The sequence below is a fragment of the Sciurus vulgaris genome (assembly GCF_902686455.1).
Source record: "Sciurus vulgaris genome assembly, chromosome: 15".
Taxonomy (NCBI): domain Eukaryota; kingdom Metazoa; phylum Chordata; class Mammalia; order Rodentia; family Sciuridae; genus Sciurus; species Sciurus vulgaris.
In genome coordinates this window covers 19041853-19051806 of record NC_136476.1, presented here as the reverse complement: position 1 = coordinate 19051806, position 9954 = coordinate 19041853, and the positions used below count along the sequence as shown (strand labels likewise).

Sequence of the window (9954 nt, the reverse complement as noted above, 5' to 3'; positions counted from 1 at the left end):
GTTCTTTGGATCTATTCCTCTGCCCTCCACCACCCCCTCTATCGGTGCTTCTTGAAATTTAATCCAGTGATTCTGTTATTTTAGGGATTCAGGAGTTTGGAAACAAATAAACCATGTTCTGGGCTTTGGGTCACCAAGTGTCTTTGGCTTTAATTTTCTCATCTGTGAGCAATTTGACTAGATGCATATTCCTGCTCTAAGCTTTAAAGAGTAGGATGCCAGGATACAGACACAAGTCATAGGGTCCTAAGCAAATGATGTCCTAAATCCCAAATAATGGCAGGACACACCTGGAAGAAGTAGACTGGGAAGATAGTCAAAGAATCACAGATATTGGTCAGTTATGCCTCAATAAAACTGAAAAGGAATAACTGATATATTGTTATTAAGGAATTATCACATTCATGCCAGGCTGATATCAAATCATAAGAAACTCACTGAGATGGGGCAGGGAGATACAGAGATTTCAAAACTGAAAAGCGGTGCTCCTTGGCAGAGAACTAAGAGTATCCTTTCAAACACATTCATTTTGGTTCACCAAGGACTATCTGGCAATAAAGATCACAAAATGCTAGTCTTCCTTGGACAGAATATATGCCACGTTTTCCACGAAGTGGTGTTTTGGTTTGTTTTGTTAAGGAAGGGGAAAGTGTAAGGAAGCGATGAGGCTGAGAAACACCACTTGCTTTGATTCAGCTGGAATGGATCTGCTACCTTTCGGTTCCCATTAAGTGAATTTAGCTAAGCTTCCACGACAGCATTTTTTAAAGGAGTCCCTTAGATCTCTCCCTAACCTCTTTGCACCTAGAATGACATCAAGTGTCCCCAACCCACTCAGGACTGTCGGTGGGATTTGGCATTCGCGCGGGATGTCCTCCAACCTTTTCTTACCCTCTCACCAACCTATCTCTACCTGTTGGTTAGGTCTTACTTCCTGAGAACACCTGCTGTCCTTAGGAGGGATGTAGCCGTCACCTTGAGACCCTGGTCCGTCCCTTCAGGGTGGAGGGGAACACCTGTGCTTAAGCGCGGTCTTAGACAAAACAGAGTAGTACAGTGGACAGACGATCGATCAGACGTAGCCAAGTTCGATGGCCTGAGAAAAGGGCCCAATCCCAGACATCGCCTTGTAAAGCCGCGCTTCGAGACTTTGAGAACCGCTGAGAAGCCCTAGCCTAGACCTGCAGCCTTGGAGGAATCCACCAATTCTCGGGGACCGCCCCACCTCTTCTCTTGGTCCTGGGCATGCGGCAGCGGGACAGGGCGCCTTGTCCCTACGCACCGACTCCGAAGCCCAGTCCGACTGCGGCGGACAGTCCCGTCGCGGTGACTGCTGCAAACCGGTCTGGCTTCCCTGCAGGGCGTGCGGGGATGGAGCAAGGGGGTGGAGAGAAAAGGGGAAGAGCCTGGGCGGCCGGCGGGCGGGGCCTGCAGGCTCCCGGAGCCGCGGCAGCCGCCGCGCAGCCTGCTCTCTCTGCGCCTCGCTCCTACTCCGGCGCGCACTGAGCGAGGACCCGCGCCCGATCCCGGGGGCGGGGGCGCTGCTGCTTCTCGGCCTCAGTCCCCGAACTCGCCTCGCTGAGGCTGCGCCCGGGCGTGGAGCCGCTCTGAGCTGCTGGGTCTTGGTGGCCACTAGCTGCTCTGTCTGGCCGGAGGACTGGGGGAAGGAAGGGGAAAGCGGGGGCACACACACAGACTCACACACACACTCGCCGCGGCGCGCGCGCATTGCACACTCGCAGCCGCGCGCCCCCGCCGAGGCGCGTCCCGGGCGAGTTTGGCCGCGCGGCTCTGGCCCGGCACCTGCCGGTCCCCGCCCCGCGGACCCTCCCGCCTCTCGCCTGCGACGCTCCCACTTCGCCCGGGGGAAGCAACAACATCCTGATAACTTGCAGGCTGTGGCGCAACTGGTCTGAACAGCAGAGCTCACGAAGGCTACCCGGGTGAGGTAAGTTTCCTGCGCGTCCCCGGCCCCTCCCCCCTAGACTCTCCTGAGCGGCTAGCGCTCGGGGACTCAGTGTTTCTGATGAGACCTGACGGTCTCTACCCTGTCACTTTGCCTGTCCGCGTTGTGCTGAAGGCGACGTGGAGGGGGCGCCCGTGGCCACCGAAGCGGGACCTTGGTTCCTTGGGGACCACAGCTGCGCGCTCCCTGCCGGTACCCACTAGCTGGCCACCCGAGTCCCCCAGGCCGCAGTGACATTCAGCAATCACTCTGGGCTCATTTAAGCAGAAGCCCCCTCCCCTTTTTCGGGAACCCGCAGAGTTTGGCCGCTGAAGAAAAGGTCTCTCCGCCACTCTCCCTTGGTACCAAACAGCAGCAAACTTGTTAGGCTGCCCTGGGATCTCAAGAGGGGCTTGTGAGTCGGTGTGCTGGTCATTTCTGGCTCTGGAGCCGGATTGAACAGGTGCGGTATGGTTTCAGCCTAAATGCTGCAGCCAACTTCCCAGCTCTCTCCCGCAGCCGGTCAACATGACACTTCAGCATCTGGGGCTGGCGTGGGAGTGTGGGGCAATGAGGAGGGAGAGTGCCCGGGGTTTGATTTGCCATGCAGGTGCCAGTAGTCGCCAGAAGAGAAGACAACAAATGTCTGCTTATCTCTCATCTATGCAGATGAGCATGTTGTCATTTCATCACCCCCGCCCCCAACTTGCTCATCTCTGGTGCCCAGTATGGTTGGATAGGAACCTGTTCCGTAGAAGTTGTTTGGGTAGGTTGATGAATTTTTCATCTAACCTACTGAAACCAGGGCCCCGAATAAGGATAAGGAAATACTAGTTACTCTGACGCGTTTGAAAGGAAGAGTGTGGCAGACCAAAAACAACACCCCTTACCACTACTACTTGATGACATTCTCCTCCTGCCCAGTGCCCCAGTTCTAAGGTGACTGACCCTTACCGGATGGGGTGAGGGATACACAGAATGTGTTAATCTCGTGCAAGGAAGAAGTGGCCCCCACATCAGTACTTCTAGCGTTGGTTTGGAGAACCCCTTTTGTCCCTCTAAAGAAGTGCATCCATCGGTGGACTTGCCCCTTGTGTTCAGTGGGGAGACTGGAATGTTTTGCAGTTAGTTGTTGGAGTGGAGAAAAGTCAAAGGATTGGTTTCATTAGGATTCTAATGCGAAGAAGTAAATAGTGTTCATGGAAGCTTGTCAGAGCATTCCCAGCTGAAAGGAACCTCTGGAATAACTCTTTCCCATCCAAGCAGCAGGAGATTGAGCCTCAAATGCCCTGTAGCATCCCAGCCAAGGGAAATAATGGGCTTTCTTTATGTGAGCAGAGGCTTAGAAGGATTGATGAGAAAGGTACTACCTCTGAGCCTGATGAGTGATCCTGTCTTACTTGGGAAGGAAAACTGCAAAGAACCGAATAATAAAACCACATTACATTTTTGTCCAAATTAAGAAGACTGGAAGGATTTAATTATTAGGCCTTATATTCACATCACTGTCTTGAAATTTTAAAATGCTTTTCACATTCCATTTCCCAGGCAGACAGGGCAAAGATTATTAACCAGATGTTTACAGGAGAAATGGGAGGAAAAATCAAATTAAGGAATTTATCATGGTAACAAGTGGTTGGTATTAGAGTCACAGCTGGGTTTGCTGTCATAACTTCTGCCTTTTTTTGTAGTCTGTACAATCTCACTGTGAATTACTGTCCACATTTTACAAATGAAGAAACTGAGGTTTAGATAGATGGTGGGAATTTTCTGTGGTGCTACATCTGCATTTCGTGGAGTTTACAGCAAGGACTCCTTTTCGTGATGCCTCACGAATTGCTTTGTATTTTTTCCCCTTGTTCTACTTATAATAATGATGAGACACATGCTGGGTCCTGTAGTTCACCAGAGACAGTTAAGCTTGCCAGCTGCTGACCTGGGTTCCAGCTCTAGTACCACATTTAGATCCTATCACCTCCAAGTCTCAAGTCTCTCTGCCTTTGTGTGTGTGTGTGTGTGTGTGTGTGTGTGTGTGTGTGTGTGTGGTCTGTATGAAAGGTTCATATTAAATTATGTCTCTTTTTCTAGTTTTAGGATTCTATAACATTGACCAATGTATTTGTAATCCAGTGGTATCATTTCTTTTAGGGGAATCAAAGTTTTTTACCCTCTATCAACTAAGGGGTTTAACTAGTTGTTCCACCTTCAATCGACCCTTCCCTACTTTCACCACATACCGTTTAATTGTGGAAAAGAAAAATAGAGGTGTGCTTTAACTTGGCATCTATGTTGCTGAGTATTCTTATTTGACTTGAAAATGTAGATGGACTGATGTGCTCTAAGGTACATGTTGGTTGAATACTCCAGAAGGAAGCTCCCACTTTTAAGTTTTAGAACTTGCATATAGTAAGTACCCACAAAATAGCTCTGTTGAATAAATGAAGGAGGTGAATGAAATCATTCATAAGGAAAATATATGTTGTAAAACATAGACAACATCTCATCATGTAAATTCCAGCATGTAAAATAGTTTACGTACAGGAGGTGTGTCTTCTGAAGCCAGCAGGTACAAGAGCCCATTGTTCCCTTTCCTGAGTCCACAACATAAAGAAGAGTTTTCCTTTCTCCCCATATGCAGCAGACTCATGCATCTATATCATGTTCTTTTGTTTGCCTCTCCCCTCTTGGTTTTTAGTATTGTGTAACTGACTAAAATGGGAAATTGACTATGCCATTTTATGAAAGGGCATCCCTTGAGATAAAGGTACCAACTGCTCTTTTTTTTATGTATGGTATTGTATAAATTTCAGCAGATGCTGATACTTGCTTGTAGTTTCAGAGGGGAAACCTAATAAATGAAATCAACCTAGTTTCTCTTCCCTTTAAGAGTCATCTTCTTTTCCCACCCCTCTTCCTTTGTACAGAAAAGTGGGTTTTTTTGGTGGTTGTTTTTGTTTTTCTTTTGTTTTGTTTTTGTTTGGAAGAATGATAAAGAATACAATAGATGGGAAATATTAACAGATACTCCATTTATATAAGGAGTTGAGGTATGTTCCCTTGTGATACAGTATTTAAATAGTTACTAGTTTAGAGACACATCTTTCATAGGTAAGAGGACGGAAACTTAGGGAGATAAACTGACTTGCTGGTGGTCACAGGGATGTTAGTGGGAGGAGTCAGGATCAATGTGGAATTCCTAAGGAGATTTATATTCAAAGTTGTGCCAGGAACTCTAAAAAGGTACATTGTTCACTTGTAGAAATATAGAGGTTAGCAGAAAACTGTGGATGGCTAATAATATTTAGAGAATCATTATATTTTAAAATGGGTTAGTATTCATATTTTAAAATTTTCTTGTCCATTTAAATACCATTGAGGAGAAAATGTCCATTCTCATCTATTCACTGTGATTCTCTTGGCTTATGTATATCAGCAGACTCAGAATTAATACTTTGCTCCAGCCAGTGCTTGAAGAGAGGGAATTGTTTGAATAGAAACATAAATGTATGCTGGTTTTCTAAGCTTCTCTTCCTGGTAAATAAAGCCAGGAGTGAAAGGTGGCCCTGTCATCCAGCCAGTAAAGTCATAAATATGTATCCATTTAATTTGCATTTGCATTTTGCTTGTACTTCTGTTAAATGGGGAGTCAGAACGTTTAATATCCTGGAAAACTGATTTTTCCCCTATGGCTAGAGCCTTAGAGTTATTCTGTAAAACATCAAGTCCTAAATGTATTTGTTGTGGAAACATTTTCTCTTTGTATAAGGTCCACTCACTGGAGCTGGAAGGAGTCCTTTTATTTTTTTAGAAGCTGCCCGGTTAGAACTGTACATTATGTAGCTCAGCTGTTCATTTGTGGTCTTATCTATGGAGCAGGATGTGTTTCTTCTAAATGCCAAGGAAATTGGGAGGGAAGAAACCTGGCATGTGTTTTCATTTAGGGTTTTCTCCTTCTTTTTAACAAATCAGCCTTAAGCTTAATTTATTGATGAAAATTTTTCTAAGTACTCTGTCATAAACAATTAGCTGCCATTGTCAAAGAGTTTTCTTCAGCCAAGTCCTTTCAAAATAAAAGATGAGGCCCAGGGAACAGGGTTAGTTTTGTAGATTTTCTTCCTGATTGTATCTTCTTGTGTATAGTTTCACCAGAAGTGTACAAAGGAGAGGCTCATCCAGGAAAACACATGGATTCTTCCCAAATTAGGTTACTTTGGAAAGATTTGAAATGTGATCGTTGGGACATGGTGGCTTGTTCCCTGAGCAAACAGTGTCTTGCTCTTATTATTTGAAGTTAAAGCCCACACTTGAATGAGCAACCACAGGAAGTGTGTCTTCTCCATGTAGCCTTCTTCTGTACTGTTTGTGGGACTGAGTAGACAATGGGCAGGTAGTTTAGGGGGAGTTCGCACAATTGGTGAACAATGAGTTCTTGAGACTCATTTTTCCCTAATGTTGTTTATAAAGTCAGTTATGAAATTGCAATGAAATACAAAGCATTATTTAGTATCACTCCTCCTCTAAAGCAATAGGTTGCATGTCTTTCAGGGGATGTTCAGGCAAGGGCTGAAATGGCCAGGATTGGGATCCAAAGAAGTATAATTGCCTTGAACTGGAACTAAAGTTCAGAAGCAGAACTATAGAAAGTTCATCTCTTTTGTAAGGAAAAATGTGATACCTCAGCCTTCTCCACTGAGTAATGCTGAGCAAGGAGTCTGAGGAGAAGGGTATAGTTATAGCTGCCATAAGAAGGTGTTTCTTTGCTTCGTAGACTGGCACAAGAAATGCAATGGATTGAACATGTTGCATGATGGGTTTTGACATTCAATACACACTTTCCCCCCATTTCCTTTTAAAATTGTGCTCACAGTCAAAATCACATGGTCTTAGCATTTGGTAATAAAAAGGAAACAAAAACAGCGATTAAGAAATGAAAAGAAATACTGTGACTCTTTGGGGGAATAGTCAGAACATCATAGGTATTTGGCAAATGTCTGTCAGTGTGAAAGGTTAAGCATAATGTTTTATTTATATTTATATTCTTGGAACTTAGCACTATGTCTGTCTGACAAATAGTGAGAATTTAATAAGTGCACTAAGTAATTTATCCCAATTAATAATACTCTTCAGAATCTTGGGATGTTCCTGAATTATTTTAATGATTTTATTCTTTTCTGAACCATTTTAGAAATATTCGGCAGGCTGAAAGATACTAGTTCCAGTACTTTATAGGGGTCCTTCTTTTTATTTATTTATTTATTTTTGGTACTGGGAATTGAACCCAGGGGCACTTAACCACAGAGCCACATCCCTAGCCCTTTTTAATATTTTATGTAGAGGCAGGGTCTTGCTAAATTGCTTAGGCTGGCTTTGAATTTGCAATACTTCTGCTTCAGCCTCCCAAGCTGCTGGGAGTACAGACATGCACCATGGCACCTGACCCTTCATTTTTAAAATTATTAACAGTAGGCATTTCATAGAATCTAACTTTTTATAACTAATTGTCTAGGAATAATTTTAATTACTTCTCTTATTTAGCTGAAAGAGTAATTAAATACAAAATTTGTCTATATTTTTCCTTTCAAGTACCTAGTAAACATGTTTTTAAAGCACCGAGAGAGGCTGAAATAGTGAGTTTGGCTCAGGGTAATACGGACAAGAATGAACTTGAAGATTCTTTGTTAATCAGTATCATGTCCTCCTAGGTCTTCTCCAGTCTTCTAACCTTAGAGGGGACCTTCCTCATAGATTTTTTCACTTGTTGCAATGACTACTTACATGTTTGTGTAGTTCACTTTTTTTTTTCTGTGACCTATGCCCATACTCCCACTTAACCCCAGATTATACGCTCTTTGAGGACAGAGGTCATGGCTCTTTAACACTGTTTTACTAGTCACTGGCACACAGTAGGTGCTCAGTCAATATTTTAAAGACAGTAAGTCCTATCCATCCTGCCAAGATAAAATGGACTACTTAAAGATTACTTCATTCAGCTGTGAAGACAGTTTAAATGTTTGTGATTCTAACACTCTATGTTAGGTGGTGACCCAGACCTCCAGCAGGAGGAAACACTTGTTTATGTGAATAAATTTTGCCTTGATTATGAGCAAAATGCTGTCTTTATTTAAAGAGCACATTCCTTTCGTGTACTCTAAGATGAATGGTGGAAAACAGAGTAGAAATTACCAAATATTAACCCAAACATTCCAAAATGATTAAAATGGGCTCTATATGTGCCTATATCATAAACATATATGTGATTCCAAATGAAGACATCATGGGATGATAAACAAGGAAAATTCTGTGATGTCTTATGTAAAGTTTGCCAATCTCAGCTGGTTTTTCTTTAAACTTTAGCTATATCAATAGTCCAATGTCATGGGAGAAGCCAGGGCAGTGGTTCTCAAAGTGTGGTCCTTGGACCAACAGTGTCAGCATCACCTAGGAGTTGGTTAGAGCTGCAAAGTCCCTTACTCCTCCCCCAAGCCAGCTGAATCAGAAACTCTGAGGATGAAGTTCAGCAGTCTTGAGTGTCAACAGATCTCCACGTGAGTCTAATACATGCTCAATATTGGCAGTAAATGTTAAACCTGTTGTTCTAAGTGTTGGCTTCTGGAGTGTTCCATATTCCCAGATGAATCTCAAGGTGTGCAAAGAGGATGCCATCTGCCTGCTTATCAGAAATACCTGGGGGAAAACAAAAAATTCTTTCTCTTCCAGTCTTGGGTTTTCTTAGAACCATGTAGATCACAAGAAAACAATTTCTTGTGACTGGACTGGGTGACTAGGACTTCAGATAGTATATAACAAAAGCTTCTGATAGTCACTGGCCCTGCCAGGAGGTGGATACCCCAGGATTGGGAGATGGTTCAGGGAATGTGGGTGATGAGGGTAAGTCCCATGAAAGGTGTATGTTTGGGTTTTGTTTCAGTAAAATGCCCAGGTGAAGGAAAGATTCTCAGAGCTAGTGGTTGTGTTTAGGGAGAAAAACGGGTTTTTCTGACAATTCTCCGAGTATTTCAAGTTAGTTCAAGACACTAGACATTGATGAGTCTTTTGACTGAGACAATGCCAGGTGCTAAGGGGTATACCAAAAAAACACAAATGTGGTCCTTTTAAGGAAATTGACTTGGCTGAGAATCTACTCTATTCCAGGCTCTTCTCAAGTTGTTTTATTTTCACTTTCCCCATGTGCCTGCAAGGTGGGCTGCTACATCCTCCCCCATAGACAGGGAAATGGAAACCTAGTCAGTTAGCAACTTGCTCATGAGCCCAGAGCCAGTAAGGGATGATGCTAAGGTTCTAGTCCTAAATTTTCTAATTTTGAAGCCCACACTCTTTTTTCTCTTATGTACCAGTGCCTCGAAATGGAACTTTGGAATAAGAATGTGAAAAAGGAGAATCATAAGTGAATATAAAATTTATGTCTCCAACCTAGATGTGTCTGTCTGTCTGTCTCTCTCTTTGTGTCTCTCCCCATCAAATCTGGATTGCATAATGGGCATTGCACTTGGAGATTCCAAAAGCACCTCAAATTCTTTATGTCCAAGACCAGAATCTTGATCTTTTATCTCCTTTTCTGGTGCTCTTGAAGGATTCCCTGCTCTGTGATGCACTAGCCACCAAGTGGCGCAAGCAGAAACTTGGGAGCTTTTCTTGGCTCTGTCCTTTTTTATCCTTTACATCTAATCTGTCACCAATTTCTATTGATCTTGCTTCCTGAATCGCTCTCATCCATCTGCTTCTCATCATTTCTGCAGATTCCTCTAGCTCAGCTTCTCATCTTTGGTGGATGGTAGCCAAAGCCTCACTGGTCTGCATCCACTGTGACCTTCCTCTAACCCATTACTCATGCTGCAGCTCGTATGCTTGAGATGACTGGAGGGACCCAATACTCTGCTGACTGGAGCTTTACCTCCTGGGCCCAACTGAGCCCTCATGCAATAGTCAGATTCTGTCCACAGGGATCTCCGCATTGGTGGCCGTTTGTACTCCTGCACAGCCTTTGAGCA

At 43.9% G+C, this 9954-nt stretch overlaps 1 protein-coding gene across 2 annotated transcripts in view; it reads left to right on the top strand.

The window, feature by feature from the left end:
* The first annotated feature begins 1512 nt into the window (after positions 1-1512).
* Positions 1513-9954, top strand: part of PIP5K1B (phosphatidylinositol-4-phosphate 5-kinase type 1 beta) — a 294504-nt gene continuing 286062 nt past the window's right edge. For both annotated transcript variants that reach the window (XM_079112037.1, XM_079112038.1), the window contains exon 1: positions 1513-1948. The gene's annotated coding sequence lies outside the window, so the exon portion shown is untranslated. The remainder of the gene's footprint in view (positions 1949-9954) is intronic.